The sequence below is a fragment of the Rutidosis leptorrhynchoides genome, chromosome 3 (assembly GCF_046630445.1).
Source record: "Rutidosis leptorrhynchoides isolate AG116_Rl617_1_P2 chromosome 3, CSIRO_AGI_Rlap_v1, whole genome shotgun sequence".
Taxonomy (NCBI): domain Eukaryota; kingdom Viridiplantae; phylum Streptophyta; class Magnoliopsida; order Asterales; family Asteraceae; genus Rutidosis; species Rutidosis leptorrhynchoides.
This window is the reverse complement of record NC_092335.1, coordinates 482,898,829-482,920,330: the sequence shown is the minus strand read 5'-3', so window position 1 is coordinate 482,920,330 and position 21,502 is coordinate 482,898,829.

Below are 21,502 nucleotides of genomic sequence, written 5' to 3'. Positions count from 1 at the left end.
ATGGGATTTAACAAGTTTCAATATACTTAAACCATTTTATTAACAAATAAAGCGGAAGCATGTAAGTATTACCATTTTAGAACTTTTTATACTTTAACCAATTAAAGTTAAATCCCAATTAGGATCAAGTTGTGAAACATACTTACAAACAACAAGCAAGAAAAGAGTTTATACCTACTCCAAGCTTGTTGATAAGTGATGAAGATGATGACGATGAATGGAGCTCCAAAAGTATGAAACCTCAAGTTGTTTTACCCAAACTTATGCACCAACACCTTTGCTTTAGTTAGGATTTTATTGACACTTGAAACAAGCATGCAAAGAAGAAAATGAACCCCCTTTTGACCTCCAAATGCCACGGCCAAACAGCAGCAAGAAAGGAGAGAAAATGCAGTTTTTTTTTGCTTGTTATTTTTGATGTGTACTTGCATGTGTGTGTTCCAAAGAGTCAAGGAACATCTATATGGATTAAAGGGAAAGCATGGCCAACTAGATGGAATCTCTAGCATGTGTACTCAACCAGAGGCGTCTTCGAGCATAGGCAACATAGGCAATCGCCTAGGGCCCAAAAATTAAAAGGGCTCAAAATTTTTAATATTTATTGAAAAATAAAACAATTGTTGAATATTCAAGTAAATTAAATAAAATATTGTCAAATAAATATCTGATAATAAAACAATTTGTTACGGGTGTCTTGAAAACTTCTTTCATAATGATAAGTTTTAGTTTAATCTTTTTATCTGTATTAAAAAAAATTAACATGTATAAGGGCCCATTTTTATATTCGCCTAGGGCCTTGAAATTGTTGAGACGGCCCTGCTCACAACTCCAAGGCCACTTCCAATATTAGTTTATAAAATTGATTTTATAAAAGTTTGATTTTATAAAATTTGTTTTATAAAACTTCCATATTAATTTTTATGTACATTTCATTATATAAAACCAAATTATATAAAATGTAACATAAATTAATTAATTATTTAACCTATAAATAATTAATTCCATATTATATAAATTATTCCATAATTTATATATACACATCAAGTAATATTTCAGAAAACCATTTTTCTTAAAGTTCAAGTATCGCGTATTTAATCAACGATCTAATCGCTAAGATCAAATACTAATAAGGTGTCGGTAAGCTTGTTATTGGGTATGACCCGACTTGGATCAAAACATATTAGCCACGTTAATTTAATATGTCTCTCGGGCATACGAAATACCTTCAATCTCCCACTTGCACGAGAAACATAAGAAATTAATGCAAGTGATGGATACCACCTAACGACCGTCCATCACCCCCAATATGTTATGACTTTTGCCATTCAATAACATCATCCCTTTCGAGTTCCCATCTCGAATATGAATAGGTGAATCTTTTCATTATATCCTTTCGTCCTAGATGTCATGTTAAATCCAAGAGATACAAAGTGATCACTCTCTTTTAGATTTAACTTTATCAGGCCTTAGACATCTGACTCTCAACGAATAAGAGGGATAAATTCCATCTTGACTACATACGTCCTACATATATACCTTGCATTATACCTGAGCTCTTCCTTATGAATTACCATATTTCAGAATAGCGAAGGAAAGAATCAAGGAACAATACTTGGTAAATATCCGAACCCAATATGTATCTCAGGTCAGAGGATACAATGATATTCGCCTTTACTCAAGATTACATGTGATCAACCACAAAGGCTCCATTTAGTAAATCTTGAGGGCGGGTCTTCCAATATTTGTATCCCACAAATATCTATGAACCTTGGTTGCAACCTTGCCCCACATTCAGCCCGTGAATGTATACCAATCTAAGTTCATAATAGTCTAAACCTCACACTTGTTCCCACAAATGTAATCGACTACGGAATTTAGAATAATTACTTATTCATGGATAAAATATGCAAAATAGGAACATGACTCAAGATTAATAAAATAATACCATAATTATATTAATGAGTTTGAACAAATTTCGTTATGTTATAATACTTAAAATAGATTATGACCAATCACTAGAATATCGAAGCCCTAATGCACAAACATGTCCTGCATGTTTTGCTCCATGTAAGAGCTTCGTGAGAGGATCCGCTATATTAAGATCTGTGTGAACTTTGCAAATACATATCTTTCCCTTTTCAACTTCATCCCTTATGTAGTTGAATCTCCGCTCAATGTGACGGGTCTTTTGGTGAGCACGAGGTTCCTTGATTTGAGCAATCACACCCTCGTTGTCACAAAAGATCTCAAGAGGGTCCTGAATGGAAGGGACTACTCCTAAGTCATCGATGAATTTCTTCATCCATGCAGCTTCCTGAGCTGCCAATGAGGCGGCAATGTACTCCGACTCTGTAGTGGATAATGCAACAACATCCTGTTTTGAACTCTTCCAAGAGACCGCACCTCTATTTAATGTAAAGACATAACCGGACTGTGACCGAGAATCATCTCGATCAGTTTGGAAACTCGCGTCCACGTAACCTTTTACAGCGAGTTCCTCCTCACCAGACCCATATATTAGAAACATATCCTTAGTCCTCCTAAGGTATTTTAATATACTTTTGACAGCAATCCAATGACTGTTCCCTAGGTTATTCTGGTATCTACTTGTCAGGCTAAGAGCGCATGACACATCCGGTATAGTGCATATCATTGCATACATGATTGACCCAATAGCAAATGCGTACGGGACTTTCTTCATTCTCTCTTGTTCATCTTTCATGGTAGGGCACTGAGATGAACTAAGAAGTGTTCCTCTTTGAATAGGTACCAAACCTTTCTTAGAGTACTCTATCTTGAACCTTTTCAAGATCTTCTTAATGTATGCACTTTGATTCAAACCTATCAGTTTCTTGGATCTATCCCTGTAGATCCCAATACCCAAAATGTATTGTGCTTCTCCAAGATCCTTAATGGAGAAGCATCTACTTAGCCAAGTCTTAACTCCTTGCATTGCCGGAATATCATTTCCAAATAACAATATATCATTCACATATAGTACAAGGAACATGATAGTGCTCCCACTAGCTTTTTTGTATACAAAAGCTTCATCACCATTTTTAATGAAGCCAAATTTCTTGGCCTCCTCATTAAAATGATGATTCCACATTCTAGATGCTTGTTTCAATCCGTAGATTGACTTCTTTAACTTGCATACCTTTTTAGGATATTTCGGATCAACAAAACCTTCAGGCTGAACCATATAGACATCTTCCTCAAGATGTCTATTTAGGAAAGCGGTCTTGACATCCATTTGCCATATTTCATAATCATAATGAGCAGCAATGGAAAGTAATATCCTAATAGACTTTAGCATTGCCACAGGCGAAAAAGTTTCATCATAGTCAACCCCTTGAGTTTGAGTGAAACCTTTTGCTATAAGTCTAGCTTTATATGTATCCAAGTTTCCATGTATGTCGGTTTTCATTTTGAAAAGCCATTTACAATCAACTAGCCTTGAGCCAGTAGGTTGTGCAACAAGTTCCCAAACTTGGTTGTCATACATGGATTGCATCTCACCGTTTATGGCTTCCTGCCATTTATCTTTATCAATCCTTGATAAAGCATCTTGGTAGTTAGTTGGTTCATCCAAATCAACCACATAGCAACCTTCCATGAGAAACCCATATCTCTCAGGAGGATTACTAATCCTACCAGATCTACGAACGTCTTGTACACTTTGATCATCCTTTTGATCATTCTCAACATTTTCATGTTGAGTGCTAGTGTCAACCAATTGTGTATCATCTATTTGATCTTGAACCTCTTCAAGATCTATCTTCCATTCACTATTACCTTCCATTAGGAACTTAGTTTCAAGGAATTCAGCCGTTCGAGCAACAAATACATTCTGCTCGGATGGATCAAAATAATATCCCATATCATCCTTGGGATATCCTATGAAGATACACTTCGTGGATCGAGCATTCAACTTATTAGGGACGTAACGCTTAGGATAAGCTTCACATCCCCATACCTTTAAGTATGACAGAGATGGAGGTTTTCCAAACCACATCTCATGAGGAGTTCATTCCACTTTCTTGGTTAGGGCCATATTTAGAATACGACCCGCAGAGCTTAGACAATAACCCCAAAATGATAGAGGTAACGAGCTTCTAGCCATCATAGATCGAACCATATCCATTAGGGTTTAGTTCCTCCTTTCGGAAACTCCATTAAGTTGGGGTGTTCCAGGAAGAGTGAGTTACGAGATAATCCCACAACTTTTAAGATGATCTTGTAAAGCATCGCTTAGGTATTCACCTCCTCTATCGGTACGAAGTACCTTGATTGTCTTATTAAGTTGATTTTGTACTTCATTTTGATATTCCTTGAATGCTTCAAAAGTTTCATCCTTGTGTCTTAATAAGTAGACATATCCGAAATGACTGAAGTCATCAATGAAAGTAACGAAGTATCTTTCACCATTCCTAGCTATGGGCTTAAAGGGTCCACATACATCCGAATGTATTAATTCTAATAAGTCCTTAGCCCTTTCATAGGTTCCTTTGAAAGGTGCTTTAGTCATTTTTTCTTGTAAACAAGATTCACATACATCAAATGAGTCTAGTTCATTTGATTTCAAAAGTCCATTCTTTTGAAATGTATGCATTCAATTCTTGTTTATGTGACCAAGGCGACAATGCCATAAGTAGGAATCACTCAAATCCCTTTTGAGTTTCTTGGTGTTTGCATGGTATATTGAGCTATTGTATGATGTGTCATTATGAACCAATTCATAAATACCATTCAAAGGCGAAGCCTTAAAATAGAACACATTATCTAAAGAAACATGGATATCATCATTAATGAAATTAAGATTAAAACCACATTGTTTCAAACGGGATACAGAAATAATGTTTCGAGATAAATCGGGTGCATACAAAACATTTTTCAAAATAAGCTCCAAACCACTTGGAAGCTTCAAAATAAAGTCTCCTTGAGCTACTACTTGCACCTTAGCTCCATTTCCCATTAAGAGACTTGATGTTCCCGTTTCTTGTCTATTTCTTTTGAACCCCTGCATAGAATTGCAAATGTAAGTTCCACATCCTATGTCTAATACCCATGTATTAGAAGAAGTAATACTAAGCTCAATGTATACCATATATACATTACCTGAGGTTTGCCCTGCATCCCTCTTTTCTTTCAACTCCTTTAGGTAGACCGGGCAGTTGCGTTTCCAGTGACCCATTTCACCGCAACCAAAGCACGGATCTTCATTGGGGTTAGCTTTACCGGCAACCTTTTGCTTCTTGTTATTGTTGGTTGGGGTAACCATCTTCCCCTTTCCCTTGCCCTTACCTTGGTAGGCGAGTCCTTTCTTCTTAGCCGTCTTTGGCTTAGAAGTGTTATTGTTTTTGGACCCGCCTTCATTGATCATAAACATGGGTGAAGCCCTTTTACCCATGCTTGCTTCGGCCGTCTTAAGCATGGCATGTAATTCGCCAATGCTCTTATCCCATCCATTTATGTTGTAATTCATTACAAATGTGTCAAACCTCTTTGACAAAGAATTAAGGATAAGGTCTGTGGATAATTCATTAGACACGTTGCAGTTTAGACGGTTCGCTCGATCAATTAGGCTTTTCATCTTAAGGACATAAGATGAAATGGATTGGGAGTCATCCATCCGACATGCATGAAGCGCTCGAACCGTTTCGAAGCGCTCGACACGAGTTTGTTGAAGGAACATCTCCTTCAATTATGTGATCATGTCATATGCACTATTGCTCAAAATCCTTTTGGAGTTCTGGTATCATAGTCTCAAGCATGAGGCAAGAAACTTGCACCGAATCGGTGCAATATTTATCCCAATAAGCCATGCCTTCTGTATCATCCTCGTCCGGTTGATCGGGAATGGGGTCTTCTAACACATACGCCCTATCCTCTAGTTTGAGGACAATTCTTAGATTGCAAAACCAATCCATGAAGTTCGTATGGTTGAGTTTTTCCTTTTCGAGGATTGACCTCAACGATAGTTTGTTAAAGTTGATTGGTGCGTTTTGAATGTTGTTGTTATTGGCAGCCATCTACAAAATTTAACAAAGTTGTTTAAGTATCAATTTTAATTTAACAATCAATACCCTTTAAATTCAATTGATATTTATTAAATTTTAGAATCCAACGGTAAACCAAATTTCAGTTAGGTGACCTTTATCCCGTCATTTGATTTAGCTAGGTAGTCATTATATGACAATTACAATCCTTTTGCAATTTCTAAGTTATGGGATCATGCAATCCTTTTGCATGGCATATTTATTCCATCAACGCCTATTTGTTCCTCATGCTTCGGTGACCCTAAGTTCATGATTTCCAAATCAAGTCATCCTACTTGTGTAAATATGTAAATTTAACATACAAGTGGTTAGGTGACCTTTATCCCACAAGTGTGCGAAATTCACCTTAATCATATTAGTTTGCTCATAACGGTTAGGTGACCTTTATCCTATTATGAGTTCCCTAATATTTTTAAGTGTTGCACAAAAGGATGACGTTTAACTTGTTTGCCTTGTTGATTAAAGGGATTTTAAGTTTTCATAATTTCTAGTTTAAGAAAACTTTTATACCATACACCAACATGCATTTAGTGTATGGTTTATTTGAAAATCCATTTCCATGTTATGTAATAAAGCCAATTTCATTACATTGATATAAACCATTTTATATTTGTTTTAATAACCAATTATTATAATCCTTTTAGCCATTTTTAATTTAACCATTTAAATTATCGTTTTGCATGTCGTTAATAACGTCTAATTTAACCAATTAAATTTTTAATATGATTGTTGTTAACTTGTGTGATTAATTTGTAGCAACCAAACATACAATCCATAATCAAACAAACAACCATGCATTCAAAACAATATGCTCACAATCAAGCCAATTTGGTAGACATTTGTTTAGCCAAAAACAAATGCCACCGGTAAAGGGGTTATAACACAAAGTAGGAGATTTCAAAATCTCCCACTTAATCTTGCATCCTTCCTTGTGTTCATCATTGTCACCTTCTTGTATCTTCATTTTTATAAAATATATCCTAATATATTTTTCTCTAAAAAATGAAAATACAACCTAATCTATTTTACATGCCAAATATAAAATAAATTACATAACTAAATGAATAATATTACAAACCAATTGAATAAATATTATTACAAACCAAATGAATAATAAATAATCAACCAAACATGCAACCATTCTAACATAAGGTCAAGGCTTGATTGTGAACAACAACAAACAACAAATATGGAAAAATGGAAGCACCCAAAATCCATTTTAGGTCTCCAAATTTTCGGCCAAAATAACAAACCCACCCAAAACCATTAATTTTTGCATTCTACTTTCATGCATGTACATAAAATGCAAAATATATAGTGAGTTTAATAACCATATCGAAGTATATTTCAACAACTTCGGCTCTAGATACCATTGATAGGATTTAACAAGTTTCAATATACTTAAAACATTTTATTAACAAATAAAGCGGAAGCATGTAAGTATTACCGTTTTAGAACTTGTTATACTTTAACCAATTAAAGTTAAATCCCAATTAGGATCAACTTGTGAAACATACTTACAAACTACAAGCAAGAAAAGAGTTTATATTTACTTCAAGCTTGTTGATAAGTGATGAAGATGATGATGATGAATGGAGCTCCAAAAGTATGAAACCTCAAGTTGTTATACCCCAAACTTATGCACCAACACCTTAGCTTTAGTTAGGATTTTATTGACACTTGAAAACAAGCTTGTAAAGAAGAAAATGAACCCCCTTTTAACCTCCAAAGGCCACGGCCAAACAGCAGCAAGAAAGGAGAGAAAATGCAGTTTTTTTTTCTTGTTATTTTTAATGTGTACTTGCATGTGTGTGTTCCAAAGAGTCAAGGAACATCTATATGGATTAAAGGGAAAGCATGGCCAACTAGATGGAATCTCTAGCATGTGTACTCACAACTCCAAGGCCACTTCCAATATTAGTTTATAAAATTAATTTTATAAAAGTTAGATTTTATAAAATTTGTTTTATAAAACTTCCATATTAATTTTTATGTACATTTCATTATATAAAACCAATTTATATAAAATGTAACATAAATTAATTAATTATTTAACCTATAAAAATTAAATCCATATTATATAAATTATTCCATAATTTATATATACACAACAAGTAATATTTCATAAAACCATTTTTCTTAAAGTTCAAGTGTCGCGTATTTAATCAACGATCTAATCGCTAAGATCAAATACTAATAAGGTGTCGGTAAGCTTGTTATTGGGTATGACCCGACTTGGATCAAAACATATTAGCCATGTTAATTTAATATATCTCTCGGGCATACGAAATACCTTCATATCGTCGATAAATACAATAACAAACTTGTCCAAATATGGCTTACACACACGGTTCATGAGATCCATGAACACTGCCAGTGCGTTCGTCAATCTAAACGGCATTACGGTGAATTCATGATGTCCATAGCGTGTTCTAAATGTTGTCTTTGGTATATCTGCCTCCTTTACTCTCATCTAATGGTAACCTGACCTCAGATCAATCTAAGAGTAACATCCTGATCCTTGTAATTGATCAAACAAATCATCAATCCTCGATAACGGATATCTATTCTTGATAGTCAGCTTATTTGATTTCCTGTAATCGATACAGACTCTCATAGATCCATCCTTCTTTTTTTAAAAAAGAATTGGAGCTCCCCATGGCGAAGAACTCGGTCGAATGAATCCTTTGTCTAAAAGCTCTCGTAACTGACTAGACATCTCTTGCAATTCTGAAGGTGCAAGTCTATTCGGTGCACGTGCTACATGCGTCGCTCCCGGCATTAAGTCAATCTGAAATTCTACGTCTCTATGCGGTGGAAGACTTGGTAATTCTCTCGGAAGGACCTTAAGGAAAATTTCTTACGGTTGGGACATCTTCGGGTCTCTTAACTGCTAATTCCACTTTGTTCACATGTGCCAGAATTGCGAGACATCCTTATCTCATGTACTTCTGGACCTTCGAGCATTTAATGTAACACAACGGTGTACTGATCTTCTCTCTGTACACCATCATTGATTCGTCTTTGGTAAAAGGAATTCGAATGGCCTTCTGGTCGCAACAACTTCAGTTTTGTCGTCTGATAACCAGTCCGTTCCAACCACAAGGTCAAACAAAAGAAATATGGTAGTGCAAGTAAAATAATTTAATTCCAACGTCACCCAAGTAGATTTCTATTGTAATGGCTCGCCAATCGTCGAAAAAAGTACTGTTCGGTACGGAAGGTTGTTATGAGCTTAACAGTATGGGTCTTAGCTTATAATTTGCGAAGGATTAGAAGCAATCGTCAATTAAAATTTAGGGTAAGTTTCAGGTGAGAGACGTTTACGATGGAAGTGTATGATCAAACTTCTTAAAGCAGGACCTCCTTAAACTAAAATGACACTAATCATGATGCGTTTTATTCCCAGTTGATAGTTCCACAGGGTTCACGTTGTCTAAGGCAGACATTGGATCCCAAACGTTGTGACAGAATTCTCTAGCGATAAAGTTTCTATCGGCACCGATGTTGACAGTATATAAACATTATGATTGATAAGTAAGAACAAACTCGTGACGAACTTCACTGAAGTTGATGTTGATAGCAGGGTGAGTTATCAGACTTATCCCATATCGTTGGGGGAGAAGAACGGAATACCTTTTATGAGGGAAGGTGTGAATACCTCTTCTGGTAGACTCGTATTGTAAAGCAAAATCGTGAAGCCGCGGGTGGCTGAATGATAGGAAAGTCGGACATTAAGTAGACAATGTGACGACCCAGAAATTTTTGACCAAATTTAAACTTAATCTTTATATGTTCCGACACGATAAGCAAGGTCTGTAATGTTGAGTCTTGAAAACTTTGGAACTATGTTCATATATTCATTTGACCCTTGACTATTCCCGACGATTCACGAACGAATGTTGTAATTATATATATATATATATATATATATATATATATATATATATATATATATATATATATATATATATATATATATATATATATATATATATATATATATATATATATATATATATATATATATATATATATATATATATATATATATATATATACAAATATACAAATATCAGTTTATATAATAAATCAAAATAATATAATACAACTTAATCAATTGACTTAATTATGTAAAATATTACACAAGATAAAAAGTTGTTATTAGAAATGAAACTATAGATATTTTATGTATGATTATTATAATAATGTAATATATTTATAATGTATAAATAATAAATATTCAATAAAAGTTAATGTATAATATATTATGTAAGTAATGATACATACATATACATATATATATATATATATATATATATATATATATATATATATACAAGTATAAATATAATTTTTATAATAATATTATACAATTTCTAATAATAACATCAACAGTATTGCTATTAATAATTTACAGACACGAACATGATATATATATAGATTGATAAAGTATTATTATATTTAATATTATTTTTATTAGTATTATTAGTATTATTGTTATTAACAATATTATGATTATTACATTCAATATTATTATTAATGTTATTATTAATATCAATAATTGTATTATCAATTCTCATATATATATATATATATATATATATATATATATATATATATATATATATACAATAGGTATAAGTTGTTATATTATTATTGATATTATTATTATCATTAATAATATTAATATAACTAATATTATTTAGTATCACCATAAATATTATTATTATTATTATCAATTTCATTAAAAATTGTTATTTTTGTAACTTATTATTATTACCCTTATTATTATTATTATTATTATTATTATTATTATTATTATTATTATTATTGTTATTGTTTGAATTTAGATTATAATTAATATAATTATAATTATTAATTATTAATAATAATTAAATAAAATGATACGCGTGATCATTATTGTTATTTTTATTATTATCATTAAGTATTGGAATTATTATTATTATTAGTATTATTATTAGTAAGTATTATGAATATTAATAATTACTGTTATTATTACTAAAATAAGTATTAGTTACAAATTATTATTATTGTTATCATAACCCTAGTTATAATTATAATTATTATTATTATTATTATTATTGTTACTAATATTATTATCAATATAAGTATTATTATTAAGTGATATGATTATTAAAATTATCATTATTAATATCAAAAACTACCTTTTAAACAGATAAATATTTTGTACATAAAATATATTTGTTATATATACTATAATTATATTAAAATTTCACATAACTATATATATCAAACCTATTAATATTAATTATATAAATACATACAAATAACAAACTATCGATTTTAATTATAACATTAAACAATTATGTATATAAATATGGATACATTAATATAACTATATAAATATTAACCATTATGAATATATACACAAATAAAACATACATAATATATAAATTAAAGATATAATAAATAAATTTGTTCAGTTACGATTATTGTTTTAATATATATACAAATGATATAGGTTCGTGAATCCGAGGCTAACCCTACATTTGTTCAATGTCGTCATATGTATTTTTACTACAAAATACAATATTGTGAGTTCATTTGATTCCCTTTTACTCTTTACATTTTTAGGACTGAGAATACATGCTTCTGTTTTATAACTGCTTTACAACTATTTTATTTAAATGTTTTTGCAATCTGTATTTTTGGACTGAGAATACATGAAATCCTTTAATAAATGTTTGACGAGATAGACATAAGCAAAACATTCCTTGAATGAATTATTATGCAGACAGAAGTTCTGTGGATTACTATTGAATTAGTTGGACATTATAATTGCCACTAATTGTTGTGAATATTTTTCCCTGATTATTATTGCTTGGTAACCTAAGAATTAGAAACGGGTATGGCTCTAATTCACGCGAATCCTAAAGGTAGCTACCGGGTTTAACACCCTCACCCAGAATGTTCACTAGACGGAAGAGCTAGTGGGCGTGGTGTTTAGTACTTCGAAGTTTATATATTATACAGACGAGATGTTCTGTTTTGTGGATATTATTGATGCGCATTATATGTTAAGGTCGGTTACCATGTTGAGCAATGAAATCAAATTGAATGTTATGTATCGAGAGAATGATTTTTATACACAGGTTATGTGTATTATTTTTGTGCACGAGATATGTGTACGGTTATTTAAAAATCGCGAGGCAACCTATGGGGGAGAAAAGGATACGAACCTACTCTGCTAAGCATTATGAAAAATGGTTTTGTATACGAGATAGGTGTACTGTATTTAAATCTTGTGGTCTATCAAAATGATGAATTTTATTGCTTATGATAAACCTATAAACTCACCAACCTTTTGGTTGACACTTGAAAGCATGTTTATTCTCAGGTATGAAAGAAATCTTTCGCTGTGCATTTACTCATTTTAGAGATATTACTTGGAGTCATTCATGACATATTTCAAAAGACGTTGCATTCGAGTCGTTGAGTTCATCAAGATTATTGTTAAGTCAATTATAGTTGGATATATTATGAAATGGTATGCATGCCATCAACTTTCGATGTAAAGAAAGTTTGACTTTTAAAAACGAATGCAATGTTTGTAAAATGTATCATTTAGAGGTCAAATACCTCGCGATGTAACCAAATGTAATGTATTCGTCCAGATGGATTAGGATGGGTCGTTAAAGTTGGTATCAGAGCGGTGGTCTTAGCGAACCAGGTCTTACATTAGTGTGTCTAACTGATAGTTGCTTAGATGCATTAGTGAGTCTGGACTTCGACCGTGTCTGAATGTCAAAAGTTTTGCTTATCATTTCGTGTCGAAAATTACTAACTTATCATCCTTAGGAAAGTACCTGCTTATCATTCTTAGTCTAGACACATCTTACTGCATTGATTGCATAAATAGTGTATAGACAATATTTATATCTTAGCGTATCTGCAAATTCATATTTTAGCGTATCTATTACTGTAAAACTGTGCCTAACATATTCCGTAAATTCCTCCGTAATCTACGAAGACTTTTGTTCTATATATATAGATATTCTATGTAATTAGAATATCATCCGATAGCCGGAAATCATTTCCTATCGAAAATCCTTTATCTAACCGTATAAGACAGAACTCGCAACTAGTCCAAATTCCTCGAATTCCGACAGCTATTCCGATATGGATTTCCACTCGAACTCTGAAAGCAGTGTAACCGAAATGGATCAACTAATTAGCCATCATCAATTCTGGATAAATTGGGGATGAGTTCGTAGTCGACTTAATCAATGGAGACAAGAAGAAGGCGATCCTTTCCACCAACTGAATTCACTTCTTGGAGAGGAACCTGAAGCACTTAATAGAGAACCTATCCAAAACACCTTTTTCAGCCTCATTTCTAGGGTAGCTCATCACGATTATATTCTATCCACAATTCTAAACCTTATTCATCCGCTCGTTCCGGCCGACAATCATCCCGAAATAATGGAAGAAGTCAACGAGCTTCGCGCTCGAGTAATTAATTTGGAGAATATGGTGCAAAACTTACCAGCATCATCAACATCACCGGCACCAATAGTACCATCAATAACAGCACCAGTACCATCAACAATCCATGCCTCAACATCTCATTCTGTACCTCGAGTATAATCATCGTTCTATGTATCGTTCTACATCATTTATCTTCGTTCTACATGACGATTATATAATTTCTAATGTTTTAGAGATTATGTATTCTGGTTATAACGATAAACCAAATGAGATTAATATCATATTAACTCATTAAATCCATGATTACATCTGAAGAAAATATATATGTATATATATATATATATATATATATATATATATATATATATATATATATATATATATTCATAAAGATTGTAATTGAAAATTCTTTCGTACAAACTGTTAATGGTGAAAATATTTTAACGGGTAGGTAATACCCGAGGAATATTTAGATTTCACGTTGATAAGTTACACTGTACATTCTTCGAATCTGATTCAACAGTCATTTACTATCCTACTTACATCCACAGATATATGAATCCGTTCACCACAGAATAACCATTTTCATTCAATTTCATATTTGGATTTTGACTTATCAGGATCCAACAAGTGGCATAATGAAGAAAACATTGGACAAAAATAAAATTTGTTAGAAACAAACAATTTAACTATGAGAATTTTGTTAAGAAACCACGCTAACAAAATCCTAGCTAACTGTTCCTAGCTAACTGTTAATTCCTTATTACATTTAATTATCGCAATTTAATTCTCGCAATTTTATTTATCGTCATTTAATTTCTGTTATTTATTTTACGCACTTTATTTATCGACATTTAAATACTGTTATTTACGCATTTAAATATCGGGACACGTATACAAAGTTTTAACATATCATATCGACGCATCTATATATATTATTTGGAATAACCATAGACACTCTATATGCGGTAATGATCGAGTTAGCTATATAGGGTTGAGGTGGATTCTAAAATAATATATATACTTTGAGTTGTGATCGAGTCTGAGACATGTATACAATGGGTCACGATAAGTATTAATTAATTCGAATATTATATATTAAACTACATATGAATTATTGAGCTACTAACTGTGGACTACTAACATTGGACAATTAAAATGAATTAAAATATTGATTATAACATATGAAACTAAACATTTCTTCAAGTTTGCCACTTGATTTCATCTTAAACCTCATTTGTATCTTGACGATTACAATCTGCGTTCAAACCTTTCATGATTCTTGAAAATACCTCAATCGAAAGGATGAACTAACCGCACTTCATCTACGAGAAGAAAGATTTATGAACATAGTTATGCACCTGAAAAATTCTCGAAACCTAAGTAAACGTTAAACACGTATCTGTGCTAGCTCTTTTGGCATTGTTATTACCGAAAATAACTTTGTAATCCCTTCCTAAAGTAGTCAATTTTCTCACAGCTTCAGCAAATCAGTTTCGACTTTTCATTCAAATAAACTCTATTATAACTTTGAAATATAAGTTCGCTTTTTGTCGTCGTTACCTGAGGACATTTTATATTCCACCATATTACCAGCGGACGTACCAGCAACCTCGTTGCTCTGTGGCTTAAATCTCTCCGATAAACCACTATATTCATCTATTGAAGTCTTATCAGGAACTCATCGGCATCTTGTAGCGATAATTACCATACCAAATCCCCGGAGGCATCAATCAATAATCACGAATTTCTCAGCGATTCTACGACAACAATTATATATATTTATATAACTTTTATCTCCTGGATTACGAACTTCAATTCTGAAAAGAGCTTTAGCCTATGAATCAGTTTTCTGAGTTTTGAAAAGGCTGACGAAGCAGTGAAAACTGAAGACTGCCTTAACAGTCAAAAGTTTGATGATAAAGAATTGTATGTTGGCAAAGCTCAGAAATGTTGGAACTAGAAAATGGATTGAGCAAACCATGAAGGAGACTCTGAACAAATCACGAGGACTAAACTTGTACATAAAAAATCCTGATGATTCTGTACTGATGAAATCTTTAGCAAATACCTTGCTCCTTAATAGCTCTAAATCATCGTGAATGAATTTCTTCATCACAATTTGATTCTAAAATTCTAAAGATATTACCATATCTTTCATTATTAATATCCTCAATATTTCTGAAGATATCTTCATAAATATTCTTGTCCGATATTAATTATCTCTCCGCACTATCTGTGTTATATCATAAAAGAAAACTGTTTTAGTTTCTAAATTCTGAAATATTCGAACTTAAAATATGAATGATATTGAAGTAGTATTGGGAACTGATGCATGAGTTAGTATAATATAATGACACTTGATCAACGTGATTATATTACAGTAAGTCATGCTGAGTTTCTAATGGAACGTGATGATTCACAGATTTTAACGTCATCAGGTGCCATGTTACATAACTCTTTCATTCTACTTAACCTCTAATAACATCAAGAAAAATATTTCTCTTGATGATTCGGTCTTTTCCGTGATTCTGGTAATTTAACAAGTCAAATCATACTATTACCATCTCTTTCTTAGAACGTTAGCCATGATCATTTGAAATCCAAAGATTTGATTTACGAATTCGAGACGTCTTGATCACTTTAAGTCAGGAAGAAAACAAAAGCATGAAGCTTCAAAATAAAAAAATATATATATAAGATTGAAGAAAATAATGGAATGAAAGAGATCAAGTTATAATGAAATATCAGACAAAGCAATCGAGGCAGAATACCGCATTTAATTAAAGAGGATCATAATTTCCTTGATTATCGAAAAATCAAATCTTATATAGATTTCGAAGATTATCTCTAAATTTTTTTAATTCCGAAAAATCAACCGTGACTACGTCACCGGTTAAGACAAAACTTTATTTCCCATTTCACTCTATTACGATATCTTCACTCGTATTCTTAAAATAATCATCTTATCCATATTACTCAACAATAATAAAACTCTAATTTTCAGGTCGTATGCGTCATGAAAACATACTTATTGTCAACCATGACCATCCCAATCAAATTTTGAGGACGAAATTTCTTTAACGGGTAGGTACTGTGACGACCCGGAAATTTCCGATCAAATTTAAACTTAATCTTTATATGTTCCGACACGATAAGAAAGGTCTGTAATGTTGAGTCTCGAAAACTTTGGAACTATGTTCATATATTCATTTGACCCGTGACTATTCCCGACGATTCACGAACGAATGTTGTAATTAAATATATATATATATATATATATATATATATATATATATATATATACAAACATTAGTTTATATAATAAATTGAAATAATATAATACAACTTAATCAATTGACTTAATTATGTAAAATATTACACAAGATAAAAAGTTGTTATTAGAAATGAAACTATAGATATTTTATGTATGATTATTATAATAATGTAATATATTTATAATGTATAAATAATAAATATTCAATAAAAGTTAATGTACAATATATTATGTAAGTAATGATACATACATATATATATATATATATATATATATACAAGTATAAATATAATTTTTATAATAATATTATACTATTTCTAATAATAATCTCAACAGTATTGTTATTAATAATTTACATACACGAACATGATATATATAGATTGATATAGTATTATTATATTTAATATTATTGTTATTAGTATTATTAGTATTATTGTTATTAATAATATTATGATTATTACATTCAATATTATTATTAATGTTATTATTAATATCAATAATTGTATTATCAATTCTAATATAAGATATATATATATATATATATATATATATATATATATATATATATATATATATATATATATATATATATATATATATATATATATATATATATAATATAATAGGTATAAGTTGTTATATTATTATTGATATTATTATTATCATTAATAATATTAATATAACTAATATTATTTAGTATCACCACAAATATTATTATTATTATCAATTTCATTAAAAATTGTTATTTTTGTGACGTATTATTATTACCCTTATTATTATTATTATTAATATTTTTTATTATTATTTGAATTTAGATTATTATTAATTATTATAATTATTAATTATTATTAATAATTAAATAAAATGATGCGCGTGATTTTGGAATCCAAAGTCAGATACAAATAAATATCAAACTGTGCCATAATTTGTTTTACATCTAAAAATCGATTCCCTTTGTCCCAGTATCAGACAAAATCAGTTAGCTTTCATTTTCTAATTTATTTATTTATTTATTTTTCTTCTGTCCTTGTGAATCCTCCTGTCAACTCCAATACTAGCTATGAAACAAATTAGAACGAATCTTGTTGCTGTAGCAATCATTTAACATCACATTATATATATTATACACTGCAATTAGAAATTTAAAACCAAGAAAATCAAGAAAAATAAGCACGATACCCCGTTCTTCACCTTTTTAGCCAAGTCTCGAATTCGAATCAAATTTCAAAATGTAAAAAATGTAGAAGTGTTAGGAATCTCATACTCAAACTATCTGGAAAGTTTCAAATCTCAATTTTTAATATCGAATCTTAATTTTGGAGTCAAAGTTTCGATCTTAAAAATTCAAAGGTTGTTCATCGATTAAATTCGAGTTCAAGGTGATATTTCCAGTTAAATTGTCGATTGAGAAAGATTTTAGGAGTGATTTGAAACCTATTTGGTGTTGCAAGCATTGGCTAAAACGTACTCAAACTCAAGATCAATTTGTTTTTTTTTAAACCGTAAGCTGCAACAGCAGCTATGCTGTTTCTTTATTTTTTTTTCCTTATTTTCTGTTACATAATTAAATCCATCACACTATGGTTGTTATTCTGTTGTTATAAATTCTTAAATATTGTTTTAAAAGTCGTGTTATGATTATAGTACACTGGCCGATCGTTTTTGGGAAGGAGAAGAAGAAGGAAGCATAATAATTATGGGTTATATAAATTAAAAAGGGGTTTCTAAAATAGAAAGACAGCAGACGGAGTGATGGTTAGGGTGTTAAGCGGGTGAGCGGGAAGTCGCGGGTTCGAGCCTCGTCTGAGGCAATTCTTTTTAGAAAAGCATTTTAAGAGGGTATATATTTTTATTTTCATTTCTATTATCATTATTATTGTTATTATTATTATTGTTGTTATTATTGGTATTATAAGTATTATTATTAGTATTACCATAATTATAAGTATTATAACCATTATTATTATTATCAATCTTATAAGTATTATTAATACATTTATTATTATTAATTTATCATTTAAGTATTATTATTATTATTATTATTATTATTATTATTATTATTATTATTATTATTATTATTATTATTATTATTATTATTATTACACTGATCATTATTGTTATTTTTATTATTATCATTAAGTATTGGAATTATTATTATTATTAGTATTATTATTAGTAAGTATTATGAATATTAATAATTACTGTTATTATTACTAAAATAAGTATTAGTTACCAATTATTATTATTGTTATCATAACCATAGTTACAATTATAATTATAATTATAATTATTATTATAATTATTATTATTATTATTATTATTATTATTATTATTATTATTATTATTATTATTATTATTGTTGTTGTTGTTGTTGTTGTTGTTGTTGTTGTTGTTGTTGTTGTTGTTACTAATATTATTATCAATATAAGTATTATTATTAAGTGATATGATTATTAATATTATCACAATTAATATCAAAAACTACCTTTTAAACAGATAAATATTTTGTACATAAAATATATTTGTTACATATACTATAATTATATTAAAATTTCACATAACTATATATATCAAACCGATTAATATTAATTATATAAATACATACAAATAACAAACTATCGATTTTAATTATAACATTAAACAATTATGTATATAAATATGGATATATTAATATAACTATATAAATATTAACCATTATGAATATATACACAAATTAAACATACATAATATATAAATTAAAGATATAATAAATAAATTTGTTTAGTTACGATTATATGTTTTAATATATATACAAATGATATAGGTTCGTGAATCCGAGGCCAACCCTACATTTGTTCAATGTCGTCATATGTATTTTTACTACAAAATACAATATTGTGAGTTCATTTGATTCCCTTTTACTCTTTACATTTTTGGGACTGAGAATACATGGGCTGTTTTATAACTGCTTTACAACTGTTTTATTTAAATGTTTTTGCAATCTATATTTTTGGACTGAGAATACATGAAATGCTTTTATAAATGTTTGACGAGATAGACACAAGCAAAACATTCCTCGAATGAATTATTATGCAGACAGAAGTTCTGTGGATTATTATTGAATTAGTTGAACGTTATAATTGCCACTAATTGTTGTGAATATTTTCCCCTGATTATTATTGCTTGGTAACCTAAGAATTAGAAACAGGTATGGCCCTAATTCTCGCGAATCCTAAAGGTAGCTACCGGGTTTAACACCCCCACCCAGAATGTTCACTAAACGGAAGAGCTAATGGGCGTGGTGTTTAGTACTTCGAAGTTTATATATTACACAGACGAGATGTTCTGTTTTGGGGATATTATTGATGCGCGTTATATGTTAAGGTCGGTTACCATGTTGAGCAATGAAATCAAATTGAATGTTATGTATCGAGAGAATGATTTTTATACACATATGTGTATTATTTTTGTGCACGAGATATGTGTACGGTTATTTAAAAATTGCGAGGCAACCTATGGGGGAGAAAAGGATACGAACCTACTCTGCTAAGCATTATGAAAAATGGTTTTGTACACGAGATAGGTGTACTGTATTTAAATCTTGTGGTCTATCAAAATGATGAATTTTATTGCTTATGATAAACCTACCAACCTTTTGGTTGACACTTGAAAGCATGTTTATTCTCAGGTATGAAAGAAATCTTCCGCTGTGCATTTGCTCATTTTAGAGATATTACTTGGAGTCATTCATGACATATTTCAAAAGACGTTGCATTCGAGTCGTTGAGTTCATCAAGATTATTGTTAAGTCAATTATAGTTGGATATATTATGAAACGGTATGCATGCCGTCAGCTTTCGATGTAAAGAAAGTTTGTCTTTTAAAAACGAATGCAATGTTTGTAAAATGTATAATTTAGAGGTCAAATACCTCGCGATGTAACCAAATGTAATGTATTCGTCCAGATAAATTAGGACGGGTCGTTAAAGACAATATCTACTACGGATTTCGCAGGCTGTTACAAGGAATTCATCCTCTAAAGATATATCATAAATGAGTCGTAATGCATAGTAGCTAGTAGTAAATCTTGAAGGTGCTAGTAGTGATTAGTAGTATTTGGTAGTCGTAAGTAGCAATGGGTGGCATCAAGTAGTAACTAGTGATGACAAGCAGTGAGAAGTAGGTGATCGGTCGAGACTAGTACTGAGAGGCGGCGTTGTGTAGTAGTAAGCAACGATAAGTAATGGTATAAGATGATGAGTATGTTCTAGCAGTGTCTTCGTAGTTCCAAGTAGTGATCGGTGGTGGCGGACAGTGTCGAGTAGTGACGAGTTGTGAGGTGATTATACGTTTCTTATAGGTTATAATAACAATTAGTGCGCAAAGGGTAAATTTCTACTCATATTTGAGATTATACGGTTCATGTTCTAAACGGTGTTTATCCTAGTAATCTACTTGACTCGCTCCTAATTCCTTATTTTGTGATGTCGAAACTTCTATATGAGTTACCATAATGTAATCCCGGTCATTACATTACGCTATCTCACATATCCATTCGACATTACTCCGTAAGTTCAAGATAGCGTAGTCAACTTAATTCTCTTAAGTGTTGTGTCGTGTGTACGTATGTGATTCGTGATATCATATATCTAGTCCAAGTCCATATCATTATGGGTATAGATGCGTATATGCATGTGATATTTAATATGTAGCC